We start from the raw sequence: 18,143 nt of genomic DNA, 5'->3' as shown, positions 1-18,143 counted from the left end.
GCCATTGAGGTATGTTATTTGAAAGAAAAATGCCATTAAAGAGACACTTGTTTTCCTTATGTTGTTAAAAACTGCTGAAATAGGTGAGGGAAACAAAGGTCATAGAAAACCTTTTACACTGAAAAATTTGTTTTAAAATTCATTTCTCCAAATTTCATCATTGTTTCTCTGTTACTTCAAAAATGTTTCTTAATGTGGGAATGCTTATTAAAGGTTATGTACATAGAGCTTTGTAGAAGTTAACCACCAATTGAGCAGCTACTTTACTGGTTTATATTTATTTTTCCTTCCTGTGGTAAAGTTAATTCTCTCCATTAAAAGCCAAACTATGCAGCAAAATTTGCAGACAAAAGTGAAAAAATTGTGAAAGGATTAATTTTACAAGGAAGAATACACTTAAAATAAATACAATATTTTCAAATGTATCATTCCACTTATGGTTTAATTATTTTACATGTGAAAATATACTAAACAAATTTCAGCAAGGAATTGTCAAACTTAAATATAGTAATGAAATTTTACAACAGAATTTTAAAGAATAGTATAATGTACCTAGTTATCTAGTTTCAACAATTAACCAATTTTATTTTATAGTGCTTTCAACTACACCCTTACAAATTCATATTATTTAATCTGTACATATTTCATAATGCACCTCCTAAAGATAAAACACTTTTTCATACATAAAATATTTTCACACTTAAAAATTAATTCTTCACGGAACTTGGTGTTCATAGTTTAGTAATTGTCTTAGTTTTGATATGATATATTTGCTTGGATTGGGATAACAGCAAGGTCTATATTTTACAATTGGTTGACAAATCTCTTAAATCTCATTTGTTCTATAGATTGATCATTATCTTTCAAATTTATCCATTTTTTCTGTTTTTTTCTTTTCTTTTTTAAAAAAAAAATTCATTTATTTTTTATTTTGTTAGTTTCTATCCAAGTTTTCCAGTTTGGAATTTGTTGAGGGCATGCCTGTAGTGCTATCTTCCTTTATCCCATGCAGTTTCCATAAACTGGTTGTTAGATGTTGAAGTTTGGTTAGATTGTGATTAAAACTTTGTAGCAAGATGACCTATATCAGTGGTTATCCCTCTTTCAGGGTTGTCAGAAGCCATTGATGACTATTGCCTAGATTTGCAATATCATTAGAATTTGCAAAGTCATGAAATTTTAATTCTATCTTCCTCCTTCGTTTATCAACTAAAATCCTCCTATGAAAATAACCCCTCCCCCATCCCAACACAACAACTTCTTAACCTGGGGTCCTAATCTAAGAATTATATAGAGAAGACAAAATATAAACTTATTTTCTTTTCTTTACCAATTTTATGAGTTGATTCCTTAACATCCACTTTCGTGTTATTTGGGTCTCCCAAATTCCAGCTATTGACCTTACTGGTATACAAACATCCAGTATTTGCCAGTAGAAGCATGTGAGTTGATTCTTGAGTTCACATGTCATAACACTATTCATCTCCCATAGCATTCATGCTTTCTTGTTTGGTTGCCAATTCTAGGGTTGCCATATAAAAATTGTACCCCTGACCTACAGCACTATTTCTGTAAAGAGTGTGTTGCTTTTTTTTTTCCACCAGCGTTTCCATGGTAGATCACAGATTTTTAATCTTTATATTTCTTTCAAATTATTACATTCACCACATTTTGCTTTTGTGATCATTAAGTAATTTAAATAAAATCCTGGTATAATTCCTTAAGTTAGGCTGCATGCTAAATAGTCAATGGTCATGAGATGCTGTCTCCAGCCCAAAAGTACATTTTTATGAAATATTACATTTTTCTTAAGTAGATTCATGAATTAAGTATTATCTAGGCATTGTACCCCTTTTTTTATATGTGTGCCAGCTTTTCTCTATAAGGTTTTATATTTTAAATAAATTTGCTATTCTTATTAACAAAAACTGACATGTGGCTAAAGTAGCCCAAAAGATTCCTGAACCATCAAATGGAAAGAAAACAAGTTTCGCTTAGTAGAGTGTCTATAATGTCTTGTTGGATACTAGATTTCCTTCCTCACTCTCTCCTATAGCTAGGCTATAGCACCTGTGGCTTTTATATATTGATTTGCATTTCTTATATTAAAACACTTCTGAAACTGCTTTACAAGAACATCTTGGTCTAAGGCAAGATATAAGTTCAATGTATTTCAGATCTAAAACATTATTAAGCAGCTTCTGCATGAACCGAGAATAACTAGTTTGAAAGCAAATCACAGCAAAGTGAACTGCTACAAAAAATCAAATTAAAAAACACGAACCTCATATAAACACCTTGGGATTCCAGAAAAGCCCCTGATGGGCAGAATTGTCTTAGAGGAAGCCACTTATTGAAATATTCAAGTTTTTTCTCTCTCAGGCCATTGCACTTGCTTTACCCCTGGGCTGGAGATTTTCATTTGGCTTGGATGGCAGCCTCTCTGAAGTGCTTCCCTTACTCATGGGAGAGCCCCAATTGCTGTGTGCCCAAGTCCCCTCATCATTAGATTGTTAAGGTCCAAGAGGGACCTCCCCTTAGACACATATGAAACACTTTTATTTGTCAAATAAATTAACTGTTTCCTTCAGCTCAGGAGTTAGGAAGACAAAGGCTTACAAGGGGACAAGATAAAGGAAACCTACAATGGTAGATTTTGAGAGACAGAGGATAGGATTAGTGAACTGGAGGATGGAACATCTGAAATCCAACAAGAAATAGAAACTATAGGGGAAAAAATGGAAAAATATGAGCAGGGACTCAGGGAATTGAAAGAAAATATGAAGCACACAAATATATGTGTTGTGGGTGTCCCGGAAGGAGAAGAAGGGAAAAGGAGGAGAAAAACTAATGGAAGAAATTATCACTGAAAATTTCCAACTCTTATGAAAGACCTAAAATTACAGATCCAAGAAGTGCAGCATACTCCAAAGAGAATAGATCCAAATAGACGTTCTCTAAGACACTTACTAATCAAAATGTCAGAGGTTAAAGAGAAAGTGAGGATTCTGAAAGCAGCAAGAGAAAAGCAATCCATTACATACAAGGGAAACCCAAAAAGACTATGTAGATATCTCAGCAGAAACCATGGAGGCGAGAAACAGTGGGATGATAATTTAAATTACTAGAAGTGAAAAACTGCCAACCAAGAATTCTATACCCAACAAAATTGTCCTTCAAAAATGAGGGAGAATTTAAAACATTTTCAGACAAAAAATCACTGAGAGAATTTGTGACCGAAAGATCAGCTCTGCAAGAAATATTAAAGGGAACCCTAGAGACAGAAATGAAAACACAAAAGAGGTGTGGAGAAGAGTGTAGAAAGAAGGAAAATTAGATATGACATATAAAATACAAAAGGCAAAATGGTAGAAGAAAGTACTAGCCGTACAGTAATAACACTAAATGTTAATGGATTGAACTCCCCAATCAAAAGACATAGCTGGCAGAATGGATTAAAAAACAGGATCCTTCTATATGCTGTCTACAGGAAACACATCTTAGACCCAAAGATAAACATAGGTTGAAAGTGAAAGGTTGGGAAAAGATATTTCCTGCAATAACAACCAGAAAAGAGCAGGAGTATTTATACTAATATCCAACAAATTGGACTTAAATGTAAAACAGCTAAAAGAGACAAAGAAGGATACTATGTACTAATAAAAGGAACAATTCAACATGAAGACATAACAATCATAAATATTTATACACCGAACCAGAATGCCCCAAAATACATGAGGCAAACACTGAAAGAGAAACGGACACATCTACCATAATAGTTGGAGACTTCAATTCCCACTCTCAACAATGGACAGAACATTCAGACAGAGGATCTAAGAAACAGAAAATTTGAATATTACAATAAATGAGCTAGACTTAACAGACATTCATAGGACATTATACCCCACAACCACAGGATACACCTTTTTCTCAAGTGCTCATGGATCATTCTCAAAGATAGATCATGTGCTGGGTCACAAAGCAAGTGTCAACAAGTTGAAAAAGATTGAAATCATACAAAACACTTTCTCAGATCATAAAGGAATGAACTTGGAAATCAATAATAGGCAGAGCACCAGAAAATTCACAAATATGTGGAGGCTCAACAACACACTCTTAAACAACCAGTGGGTCAAGGAAGAAATTGCAGAGAAATCACTAAATATCTTGAGGCAAAAAAATGAAAACACAACATATCAAAACTTATGGGACACAGCAAAGGCAGTACTAAGAGGGAAATTTATTGCCCGAAATGCCTATATCAAAAAAGAAAAAGGGCAAAAATTCAGGAATTAACTGTCCACTTGGAAGAACTAGAGAAAGAACAGCAAACTAACCCAAAGCAAGCAAAAGGAAAGAAATAACAAAGATTAGAATAAAAATAAATGAAATTGAGAACATGAAAACAATTGAGAAAATCAATAAATCCAGAACTTGGTTCTATGAGAAAATCAATAAGATTAATGGGCCTTTAGCAAGATTGACAAAAAGAGGAGAGAGGATGCAAATAAATAAGATCAGAAATGGAAGAGGAGACATAACCACTGACCCCACAGAAATAAAGGAGGTAATAACAGGATACTATGAACAACTTTATGCTAATAAATACAACAATGTAGATGAAATGGACAACTTTCTAGAAAGGCGGGAACAACTAACTTTGACTTGAGAAGAAATAGATGACCTCAACAAACCAATCACAAGTAAAGAAATCGAATCAGTCATTAAAAAGCTTCCCAAAAAGAAAAGTCCAGGGCCAGACAGCTTCACATGTGAATTCTACCAAACATTCCAGAAAGAATTTGTACCAATCCTGCTCAAACTCTTCAAAAAAGTTAAAGAGGAGGGAAAGCTACCTAATTCATTCTATGAAGCCAACATCGCCCTCATACCAAAACCAAAGATATTGCAAAAAAAAGAAAACTACAGACCAATCTCTCTAATGAATATAGATGCAAAAATCCTCAACAAAATTCTAGCAAATTGAATCCAGCAACACATTAAAAGAATTATACATCATGACCAAGTAGGATTCATCCCAGGTATGCAAGGATGGCTGAACAGAAGAAAATCAATTAATGTAATACACCATATCAACAAATCAAAGCAGAAAAACACATGATCATCTCAATTGATGGAGAGAAGGCATTTGACAAGAGTCAACATCCCTTCCTGTTGAAAACACTTCAAAGGATAGGAATACAAGGGAACTTCCTTAAAATGATAAAGGGAATATATGAAAAACCCACAGCTAATATCATCCTCAATGGGAAAGAGCTGAAAACTTTCCCCCTAAGATCAGAAACAAGACAAGGATATTCACTATCACCACTGTTATTCAATATTGTGTTGGAAGTTCTAGCCAGAGCAATTAGACATGAAAAAGAAATACAAGGCATCAAAATTGGAAAGAAAAAGTAAAACTATCACTGTTTGCAGATGATATGATACTATACGTCGAAAACCCTGAAAAATCCACAACAAAACTACTAGAGCTAATAAACGAGTACAGCAAAGTGGCAGGTTACAAGATCAACATTCAAAAATATGTCTGTTTCTATACACTACTAATACAATCTGAGGGGGAAATCAAGAAATGAATTCCATTTACAATTGCAACTAAAAGGATAAAATACTTAGGAATAAATTTAACTAAAGAGAAAAGACCTATACAAAGAAAACTACAAGAAATTGTTAAAAGAAATCACAGAAGACCTAAATAGATGGAAGGGCATACCGTGTTCATGGATTGGAAGACTAAACATAGCTAAGATGTCAATTCTACCTACATTGATTTACAGATTCAATGCAATACCAATCAAAATCCCAACAACTTACTTTTCAGAAATAGAAAAACCAATAAGCAAATTTATCTGGAAGGGCAGCATGCCCTAATTGCTAAAAGTACCTTGAGGAGAAAAAATGAAGCTGGAGGTCTCACGCTGCCTGGCTTTAAGGCATATTATGAAGCCACAGTGGTCAAAACAGCATGGTACTGGCACAAAGATAGATATATTGACCAAAGGAATTGAATAGAGTGCTCAGATATAGACCCTCTCATCTATGGACATTTGATCTTTGATAAGGCAGTCAAGCCAACTCACCCGGACAGAACAGTCTCTTCAATAACTGGTGCCTAGAGAACTGGATATCCATATGCAAAAGAATCAAAGAGGACCCATATCTCACACCCTATACAGAAGTTAACTCCAAATGGATTAAAGATCTAAACATTAGGTCTAAGACCATAAAACAGTTAGAGGAAAATGTAGGGAAATATCTCATAAATCTTCTAATTGGAGGCGGTTTTATAGACGTTACACCCAAAGCAAGAGCACTGAAGAAAGAAAGAAAGAAATGGGAACTCCTTAAAATTAAACACTTCATGCATCAAAAAACTTCATAAGAAAGTAAAAAGACAGCCTACACAATGGGAGACAATATTTGGAAATGCCATATCAGATAAAGGTCTAGTATCCAGAATTTATAAAAGATTGTTCAACTCAACAACAAAAGGACAGCCAATCCAATTACAAAACTGAAAAAAGACTTGAACTGACACTTCTCAGAAGAGGAAATACAAATGGCCAAAAGGCACATGAAGAGATGCCAATGTCCCTGGCCATTAGAGAAATGCAAATCAAAACCACAATGAGATATCATCTCACACCCACAGAATGGCCATTATCAACAAAACAGAAAATGACAAGTGCTGGAGAGGATGTGGAGAAAGAGGCACATTATTCACTGTTGGTGGGAATGTCAAATGGTGCAACCGCTGTGGAAGGCAGTTTGGCGTTTCCTCAAAAACCCGAATATAGAATTGCCATTATGACCCAGCAATACCACTGCTAGGTATCTACTCAGAGGACATAAGGGCAAAGACACAAATGGACATTTGCACACCAATGTTTATAGGAGCATTATTTACAATTGCAAAGATGGAAACAGCCAAAATGTCCATCAACAGAAGAGTGGCTAAACAAACTGTGGTGTATACATACGATGGAATATTATGCAGCTTTAAGACAGAAAAACTTATGAAGTATGTAACAACATGGATGGACCTTGAGAACATTATGCTGAGTGAGTCTAGCCAAAAACTAAAGGACACATACTGTATGGTCTCACTGATATGAACTGACATTAATGAATAAACTTGGAATATTTGTTGGTAACAGAGACCATCAGGAGATAGAAATAGGGTAAGATACTGGGTAATTGGAGCTGAAGGGATACAGACTGTGCAAAAAGACTGGATACAAAAACTCAGAAATGGACAGCACAATACTACCTAACTGTAATACAGTTATGTTAAAACACTGAATGAAGCTGCATGTGAGAATGATAGAGGAGGAGGGCTGGGGACATAAATGAAACCAGAAAGAAAGATAGATGTTAAAGAGTGAGATGGTATATTCTAGGAATGCCTAGAGTGTAAATAATAGGGACTAAATGTACAATGTACAAATTTTAAAAATGTTTTTGCATGAAAGAACAAAGGAATGTCATTATTGCAGGGTGCTGAAAATAGATGGTAATTAATATTTTAAAATGTCACCTTATATGTGAGACTAAAGCAAAAAATGTTTATTTTTACAAATTTATATTTTGACTAGCATTTCCAAATACAACTCATGTAGATAGTTTGATTGAACACCATAAGTACTTGGAATCTCAGGTAGGACATGAGATTTCATTGGTTTGTCCAGAGTGATGCCCCGGAATCCCAGAGTGATTCGATCAGTGAGTGGAAAAGTATCTGCAAAGCTCCCTTTGGGGAATGGTGAAACAGGGAGAAATACAACTTCCCCAAGTTGAATTCCTGATATTCGCACAAGCAGTGTGGACAACCAAAGCTATAGGCTGAGCCCCCAGTCTTGGGGCTGTTCATATGAAACTTAGCCCCACAAAGGAGAGGTCAAGCCTACTTAAAATTTAGACCTAAGAGTCACCCCCAAGAGAGCCTCTTTGTTGCTCAGATGTGGCCTCTCTCTCCAGCCAACAGTACAAGCAGTCTCACCACCCTCCCCCTCTCTATGTGGGACATGACTCCCAGGGGTGTGGACCTTCTTGGCAACATGGGACAGAGATCCTGGAATGAGCTGTGACTCAGCATCAAGGGATTGAGAAAAACCCTAGAATGAGCTCAGATTTAGCATCAAGGGATTGAGAAAACCTTCTCGACCAAAAGGGGGAAGAGGGAAATGAGACAAATTGTCAATGGCCGAGAGATTCCAAACAGAGTTGAGAGGTTATGCTGGAGGTTATTTTATGCATTAAATAGATATCACCTTGTTAGTCAAGATGTAATGGAGAGGCTGGTGGGAACTGCCTGAAAACGTAGAGCTGTGTTCCAGTAGCCATGTTTCTTGAGGATGATGAATAATGATATAGCTGTTACAATGTTACTATGTAATTGTGAAAACCCTGTGTCTGATGCTCCTTTTATCTACCTTGTCAACAAAGGAGTAGAACACATGGAATAAAAATAAATAATAGGGGGAACAAATGCTAAAATAAATTTAGTTTGAAATGCTAGTGATCAATGAAAGCGAGGGGTAAGGGGTATGGTAGGTATAATCTTTTTTTCTTTTCTTTCCTGTATTCGTTTTTCTTTTTCTATCGTCTTTTTATTTCTTTTTCTGAATTAATGCAAATGTTCTAAGAAATAATGAATATGCAACTAAGTGATGATATTGTGAATTACTGATTATATACGTTGATGTTTTATTTGGTTTCTTAATTTTTTAATTAATAAATAAATTTTAAAAAGAAAATAGAAAGGCAGCCTATGCAATGGGAGACAATATTTGAAAGCCACATATCAGATAAGGGTCTACTATCCAGAATACATAATGAGATTGTTCAACTCAACAACAAAAATACAAACAACCCAATTATAAAATGGGCCATAGACATGAACAGACGCTTCTCAGAAGAGAAATACACATGGCTAAACGGCACATGAAAAGATGCTCAACTTCACTGGCTATTAGGGAAATGCAAATCAAAACCACAATGAGAGGGTGGGCCATGGTGGCTCAGCAGGCAAGAATGCTTGCCTGCCACGCCAGAGGACCCAGGTTCGATTCCCGGTGCCTGCCCATGTTAAAAAAACAAACAAACAAAAAAACACAATGAGATATCATCTGACACCCACTAGAATGGCCACTATAAAAAAAAACAAAACAGAAAATGACAAGTGCTGGGCAGGATGTGGAGAAAGAGGCACATTATCCCCCGTTGATGGGAATGTAAAATGGTACAACTACTGTTTGGCGGTTCCTCAGGAAGCTAGGTATAGAATTGCCATATAATCCAGCAATACCATTGCTAGCCATCTACTCAGAGGACATGAGAGCAAGGACACTAATGGACATTTGTTAATCAAAGTTTATAGCAGCATTATTTACAGTCGCCAAGAGAGGGAAACAGCCCAAATGTCCATCAACACATGAGTGGCTAAACAAGCTGTGGAATATACATACAGTGAAATTAAGACATAAGAATAAAGACATAAAGCATGTAACAATGTGGATGGACCTTGAGGACATTATGCTGAATGAAATTAGCCAGAAACAAAAGGACAAATACTGTATATTCTCACTCATATGAATTAACACTAATGAGTGAACTTGGAGAATTTCAATTAACAACACAGGTTATTAGGACATAAAAATAGGGTAGAGATCGGGTAATTGATGTTAAAGGGATGCAGATTGTTCAAAAGGACTGATTGTAAAAAATTCAGAAATGGATAGCACAATACTACCTGACTGTAGCACCATAATATAAGTACACTGAATGAAGCTGTTTGTGAGAATGATAGAGGGAGGAAGGCTGGGGACACATTTGAAATCAGAAGGAATAGATGTTAAAGACTGAGATGGTATAATTTAGGAATGCCTAGAGTGTGCAATGATAGAGACTAAATACAAATTTAAAAATGTTTTTTGCATGAGGAGGAACAAAGCAATGTCAATATTGCGGGGTGTTGAAAAGAGATGGCCATTCATATTTTAAAACTTCAACTTCTGTGCGAGACTAAAGCAAGAAGTGTTTATTGGTGCAAAATTATATTGACTAGTGCATTTCCTAGTATAACCTATATGGACAGTTTAATTGAACACCATAAGTACATGAAACCTTGAATAAGGCATAATTTTGTTGATTTGTCCAGGTTAGTGTGATGCCCCAATAAATCCCAGAGTGATTTGAGCAGTGAACAAAGAAGTATTTGCAAAGTCCCCTTGGGGAAATGGGGAGAAAGGGGGAAAAATTCAACTTCCTCATTTGGAGAATTCCTGAAATTCTTGCAAGCAGTGGGGACAATCAAATCAATAGGCCAAGCCCTCAATCTTGATATGCCCCTATGAAACTTATCCTTGCAAAGAATAGGCTAAGCCTACTTAAAATTAGGCCTGAGAGTCTCCCCCAGAGAACCTCTTTTGTTGCTCAGATATGGCCTCTCTCACTCCAGCCTACATGGCAAAGGAACTCACTGCCCTCCCCCCTCTAACATGGGCCATTACTCCCAGGGGTTTAAGCCTCCCTGGCAACATGGGACAGAAATCCTAGGATGAGCTGGGATTTGGCATCAAGGGATTGAGAAAACCTTTCAACCAAAAGGGGAAAGAGAGAATGAGACAAAGTATCAGTGGCTGAGAGATTCAAACAGAATCAAGAGGTTATCCTGGAGGTTATTCTTATGATTATATAGATATCCCCTTTTAAATTTATGGTGTTATTATAGTGGCTAGAGGGAAGTACCTGAAACTGTAGAGCTGTGTTCCATTAGCCATGTTTCTTGAGGATGATCGTATATAATATAGCTTTTGCAATGTGACTGTGTAATTGTGATAACCTTGTATTTGATGCCCCTTTTATCTACAGTATGGATAGATGAGTAAAACGTACAGATAAGAAATAAACAAATAATAGGGGAACAATGGTTAAAATAAATTGAGTGGATTGAAATGCTAGTGGTCAAGAGGGAAGGATAAGAGGTATTGCATGTATGACTTTTTCTTTTTCTTTCTTTTGCTGGAGAGATGCAAATGTCCAAAAAAAATCATGGTGATGAATACGCAGCTATATGATGATATGGTGAACCATTTATTGTAACCATTCAAGAATGTCTGTATGCCAAGAATGCTTGTATGTTTGATTATTGCTTATAATAAAAATATATTTTTTTAATAAAAAAAAGTTACATTTTATTACCGTGGCTTAAGCTGGGGGGACAGGGTTTGTTTATCTTGCTCACCACAATATTTGTAGCACCAGATGATGCCTAGTACACACAGGTGGTCAGTGATTCATTGTTCAGTGACTGATGGGCAGGTCAGAAGTAATTGTTTAAGTGGGGGACGATGAGGCAGCGGGTCACCCACACCCATGGGAACCCTAATGGTGCCCTCCCAGCTGGCTCAGTGGGTCCTTGTTCCAGAAGGCAGTCATCTCAGCCCTAGCAGCTGCAGCCAACAGTCCAAATGGGTTTGGAAGTGTGGTCTGAGTCCCACGGATGGACAGGGAGTCAGCAGCAGTAGCAGAAGGGACCCTAGAGGCACTGAGGTGCTCCAAGCCCAGCCTGGCAGACTGCACCTTTCCTGGCATCAGTACCTGGCCTAGGCCAGACCGCCATCGGGATCGGCCAGGCCCAGCAGGTCCTCTGCCAGACTGGTGAGCTGTTCTCCTCCAGCGCCTCCACCAGGCGCTGCAGCGTGGCGCAGCGGCCCTCGGCCTGGACGAAGCGCCGCAGCAGCTGGAAGGCCTGCTCGTACAGCCCCTCGCGCTCATACTCATAAGCCAGCGAGTCGAGCGCTGGGTCCTGCAGCGCCCGGCAACCACGCTGCAGCGAGCGCCCCACCTTGCGCCATTGGAGGCCCACTGAACGCGCAAAAGTCTGCTGGTCCTGCAGGCTCAGCGACCGGTTCACTACGGGGTGACCCTGGAACAGAAAAGTCTGGCCAGGTGACGGGGCGGCTTCTCTGACCGGTAGGAGGCTGTGGACGGCGAGAGGACTGGGGACTGAGAGGGTGCCGGAGGGACCTCCACATCGCCACTCTGGCCTCCCGGGCCGCACGAGAGGCCACGGAGAGCATTCTCCAGCTCAGTAAGTTCCTCATCACGGAGCCGATCGGCTTCTGGGTGAAAATGCAGTTCAGGCAGCGTTCCTCTTCCGGCAGCAGAGCATCCAGCCGCTCGGCGCCCGCACGCAGCTCCAGTTGCAAAGGCAGTGAGTTGCAGGCGAGCACTGCCGCCAAGCACCTCTGCAGCTCGGCGCGCAGCGCTCCCTCGTATGCGCGAAGGAAGCCACAGGGCTGGCGCCCGCAGAAACGCAACTGCACAATCAGCTGCGGGTCGCTACGTGGATCTTGAGCATCTGTAGCACGTCCGGGCTCCCGCCGCTCTCTGCCAATGCCATCCGCAGGGCGCTGTACACGGCCACCTTCTGCTGGGGGTGTGCATAGGCTTCTGGCAGGACCACTTTGTCCAGTGAGGACTCCACAAACAGGTATGCACTGCCCACCCACTCCTCAGGCCCATTTGGCTCAGCTGCCATCTCGGCTCCTGGCCGCCTCCACCGGGCCTGGGTTCCCACGCCCGCGGTTCCGCTCTGTCCGCGCCACTTCCGTGTGTGCGCGCGGAGGCGCAGGGGCATCGCAAAAATATTTTTAAAAGGTGATACCATTAGTCCACCTCCATCCATTGCAAATTGTGACTACTTTTACCATAAATACCAGTGTGCAAATGTCCATTCATGTCCCTAATGTCAGTTCTTCCATGTATATACCTAAGAATGGAGTGGCTAAATCAATATCAATCCTGTTGAACAACAAGGCTGCTCTCAGATGGGATGCTCTACCAACAGTGAATAGGGAACGGTACATCTTCTCTCCATATTTTCTCCCATACCTCTAGCTTTCTGTTTATTTAAAAACAGCTTTATTCATATACCATATAATCCATCCTAATAAACAATCAATGGTTTGCAGTATAATCACTTGTTATACAATCACAATATAGAAAAAATCTATATGAGGACGTTTCCACTTCTTCCACAAAGAACGAGGAAGAGGAAGAAAAATAAAATGAAGAACAAAAATAAAAAATATGAAAATATAAATGAAATAAAAAGGAGAAAGACCAACACCACCAACAGGAATCCAATATCCTCTCCCTTATATCCCCATTTTATTGATATATGGCTTTGGTATATTTGCCTTTGTTACATTTACTGGAAGCATATTACAAAGCTACTGCTAACTATAGACTGTAGTTTACATTGTCTGTGTTTTTCTATATATCATCTCATTTCAACACCATGTAGTGTTGATATTTATTTGTTCTCCTTTGTGTAACAGTATTCTTATATTTGTACATTTAAACACCATCATTGGCCATGCTGTTATTCAGTTTCACTAAGTATAACTTAGTATAGAAACATACTGATTTTACATGATGATCTTGTACCCATGCCACTGTGCTGTTTTCATTTATTAGCTCTAGTCCCAGTCTTTATCTCCCATCTTTCCTTCTGGTGTCATACATGGCCCTAGCCTTCCACTGTCAACCACACTCACTTTCAGCTTTGTTTGGTGTACTTACAATATTGTACTACCATCAGATAGTATCCTGTTATCCACTCCTGGATCTACACAGTTAATACTGTTGAACATTCCTTATTCCTTCCCCATCAATTGCCCAATCTCTACCCTCTTTCTATACCCTGAAATCCAGTTCTCAACTTTAACTCTCAAAGTTTACTCATTAATGTTAGTTCATATTATTGAGACAGTACAGTATTTGTCCTTTCATTTCTCACTAAATTCACTCAATGCAGTCCTCAAGGTTATTCCACATTGTTGCATGCTACCTGACTTTATTTTGTCTTAACACTGCATAACATTCCATCGTATGTATATACCACCATTTGTTCATCCATGTGTCCATTGCTGGACATTTGGGCTGTTACCATTTCTTGCTAATCATGAATAATGCCAATATAAACACTGCTCTGCAAATGTTTGTTCATGTCCTGCCTTCAGTTCCTTTGACTATGAACCTAGTAAAGGGATTGCTGAGTCATATGACAGTTATACACTTAGCCTCCTGAGGAACCACAAGCTGCCTTACAGAGTGGTTGCACCATTCCATTCTCTATACCAGCCAGCGGTGAATAAGTGTGCCTCTTTCTTCATGTTCTCTCTAGCACTTGTAATTTTCTGGGTTTTTTTAATGGTCATTCTCACAGGTATGAGATGATATCTCATGGTTTTGATTTGAATTTCACAAATAGCAGTGAAGTTGAGCATCTTTTCATGTGTTTTTAAGGCATTTGTATTTCCTCTTCAGGAAGATGTCCATGCCCTTTACTCATTTTTTAAATTGAGTCCTTTGTCTTTTTGTTATTGAGTTTTATGATTTCTTTATATATTCTGGATATTAAACCATTATCTGAGATGTGGTTTCCAGATATTGCCTCCCATTGTGCAGGCTGCCTTTTTAACTTTTCTGACAAAGTACTTTGATGCACAAAAGAGTTCAATTTTGAGGCGAACCCATTTATCTGTTTTTTTCTTTCATTGCTCCTGCTTTGGGTGTAAGGTCTAGGAGACCAAATCCTATCTCAAGATCTCTAAAATATTTCCTTACATTTTCTTTTCAAAGTTTTATGTTCTTAGCGCTAATGTTTACTTCTGTAATCCATTTTCTGTTAATTTTTTATAAGGTATAAAATAAGGATATCTCTCACTTTTTCTGGATATGCATATCCAGTTTTCCCAGCATCATTTTCTAAAAGACTGCTCTGTCCCAGTTGAGTTGGCTTAACTGCCTTATTAAAGATCAATTGTTCATAGATAACATTTCTGAATATTCAGTTTGATTCCATTGGTCTGAATATCTATCATTATGACAGTGCCATGCTGTGTAACTACTGTAGAATTGTTATATGCTTTAAAGTCAGGTAATGTAAGACCTCTCAATTAATTCCTCTTTCACAATATATTTTTAGCTCTTTGAGGCACTCTGCCCTTCTAAATAAATGTGGTTTTGGCGTTTCTATTTCTGCAAAGTAAGTTGTTGGGATTTTAGTTGATATTGCATTAAATCTGTAAGTCAATTAGGGTAGAATGGACATCTTAATTATATTTAGTCTTCTAATCCATGAGCATGATATGTCCTTCCATTTATTTAGGTATTCTTTGATTTATTTTGCCATTTCTTGCAGTTTTCTGTGTATAGATCTTTTGTGGCAGGGTTAAATTTATTTCCGGATATTTTATTCTTTGTGTTGCTTTTTGGACTTTTTTCTTGATTTCCTCCTCAGACTGCTCAGTACTAGTGTATAGAAACACTATTGATTTTTACATGATGATCTTGTACCCATGCCACTGTGCTGTTTTCATTTATTAGCTCTAGTAGATTTGCTATAGCTTTTCTAATCTTTGTAGCTTTATTTTCTCTGTATAGTATCATGTCCTTTTTCCTTTCCAATGTGGATGCCAGTTATTTCTTTTTCATAGCTCATTGCTCTAGCTTGAACTTCCAGCACAATGTTAAATAACAATGATGACAGTGGACATCTGTGTCTTGTTCCTGATCTAAGTGTGAAAGCTTTCAGTCTTTTCCCATTGAGTATAAATGTTTGCTTTTGGCATTCACTGTGTCCTGTTAAGGAACTGTGTAGTATTTGGCATAGATAGTGTTTCCTTAGGATCTCTCAGCAAAGTAAAAATATAATCGGGGAGGAGTTCTGGGAAGAAGGCAAAATAGGATAGATTGAGTCCACCCCTCCTCCAAGGAACAGCTAGAGAAGTGATGGGAAAGTGAGTGGGATGGTGATTCCAGGGTGTAAGTGACACGGGAGGGTTTTCCACACCACAGATGGAGGTTGAAAAGCTCAAGATTTGAAATGCAGAGAACCAGAGATCATTCAGCTAGTGCAAATAGGCTAATGTGCTCCTTTCAAAAGGGAAACTTGGAGCCCTCAGCTATACACAGACAGGAAGACAGGGACAAGGAAGTAAACCAAGCCTCATTTCTTGAATGCTTTACCCTCATGCATGCTGGCCCACCCTGCAACTCCCACCACACCCCATTTATCTGAATCCCATCACTTGCACTCATGCCACACTCCAAGCATCCCCAACCCAAAGCCCCCCATACATCCCAGCCCCACACCCCTGACAAGCACACGTGGGCACAGCTGCCCCAGCTCAACCCACTTCTCTTGCACAAGCTCACAGTCTAGCCCTGCCCCTTCCAAGACCCATGCACCTGCGCCCAGCCTCTGGACCCCCACCACAACTTCCCTGCTCCTTACAGAGGATAGCCTGCTCACCCTGGTTATGGTCACTAACCTTCATGCCTCTAGCACCTACAGTCACACAACTGAGCTCTGCACATGCACACACCAGGGAGCCCACCCTGCAGACCCGCACATGTGCATAGTCACATCCTGCCTACCTAGCTCGCAAACATTTGTGCTCTGGTGACTTAACCCCTGCACCCCAAGTCACTGCTCCACACAGGTGCACATACTTGCCTCATTCCCTGGCACAAACACCCTCCTCTCACACCTGGCAGGTACTCATGTGAGTATCTATACTACATAGCACCCACTCTGCACATGTGTGCACCCCTGCCCTAAAACCCCTGCACCTGTGCACTGTGCCAGGGTCCACCCACCCAAAATCACAGGACGGTGATTCACATCCCACAACTCCCATGACCTGTGCCTTGCCCTTACACATACACATGTGCATCATGACCACTCTGGGCACCTCCCCCTGCACAAGGTTATACCCACACCCTACCATCCTTATGTCCTGACTTCTCTGCCCTGCACACACTCTGATACTCACAACCCCCACACTGCACACACACACATACACACACACACAACTTGTGCACCAGCCCCTGTGCATTTGCACAGACCCCATCCACCTCCCACCATATACTACCTCAGTGTCCCCCATGCTGCACCCTGCTCCTGCACTCCAGGTCCTGCCTGGCCTGCACCCTACCCCACTGCCTCCACACTATATCTCCACAACTATGCACCACACACCCCATGGTCACAGGCACTAGCACAGCATCCCTGACTCTTGCTGTACTGCAACCCATTATTGCACTGTTGTGCCCCACACACCGCACACCCTGCTCCACATCCATTCTGCAAATACAAAGCTTTAGACTTTGAAGGAAATAAACTTCCAAAGTAAACCTATCAAGATATTTACATGGCTCAAAGGTAACAGAAGATCATTAAGCATATGAAGATACAGACAGATATAGCCCAGCCTAATGACAAAATTAAAACACCAGAGGACACATAGACCTTGGAACAACTAATCAAAGATGTTCACACAACTCAACTAAATAAAATCAGTGGAATGGCTAATGTCATAAAGGAGATCAGGAAGACACTAGAAAAGCAAAAAGAAGAATTTGAAAAAATAAATAGAAATAGCTATCACAGAGACTAAAGTTGCTGTATACCAGAGTAAAAATATACTAGAGACACACAACAGCAGATTTGAAGAGTTAGATGAAAAAATAAGTGAACTAGAGGACAGGACAACTGATTTCAAACACACAAAAGAGCAAACGGCAAAAACGATGGAAAAGAATTGAATTGGATCAATTTTGAAATTGTACTATTATCTGTAGTCTGAAGTTAACTTTAGAGTTCTCTGTGTTGTACAGTCATATGATTTTTTTGCATTTTTCATTTTCGTAACATATCTACAACCCCAAATTTCCTATTTTCACCACATTCAAACGTACATTTACATACAGTTAATGTTCAAAATGTTGTGCTACCATTACCACCATCCATTACCAAATTTTTTCCATCTCAAACACAAACTGTACAATTTAAATATTTATTCCTCCAATAAAGGTCCTGTGGCCTGTATTCTAACTTCTAACTCTAAATATCTGATTATTCTAATTATTTTGTATCAATGAGTTCATATAATATTTGTCCTTTTGTGTCTGAATTATTTCACTCCACATAATGTATTCGTTATGTTGTCGCATTTATCAGAACCTCATTCCTTTTAACAGCTGAATAATATCCATTGTATGTATATATCACATTTTGATTTTCCATTTATTGGTTTTTGGAC

General features: G+C 39.0%; 1 protein-coding gene and 1 pseudogene across 1 annotated transcript in view; both read right to left on the bottom strand.

Annotated features, from left to right (window-relative positions):
• LOC143675712 (protein kinase C zeta type-like) overlaps positions 1–18,143 on the bottom strand; it is a 138,726-nt gene that overhangs the window by 97,890 nt on the left and 22,693 nt on the right. The gene's annotated exons all lie outside the window — the stretch shown is intronic.
• Positions 11,631–12,568, bottom strand: LOC143676232 (tumor necrosis factor receptor type 1-associated DEATH domain protein pseudogene; annotated as a pseudogene).

This window comes from Tamandua tetradactyla, chromosome 3 (genome assembly GCF_023851605.1).
Source record: "Tamandua tetradactyla isolate mTamTet1 chromosome 3, mTamTet1.pri, whole genome shotgun sequence".
Classification (NCBI taxonomy): domain Eukaryota; kingdom Metazoa; phylum Chordata; class Mammalia; order Pilosa; family Myrmecophagidae; genus Tamandua; species Tamandua tetradactyla.
Note: the sequence above shows the minus strand (reverse complement) of the source record. Positions and strands in the feature narration are given on the sequence as shown.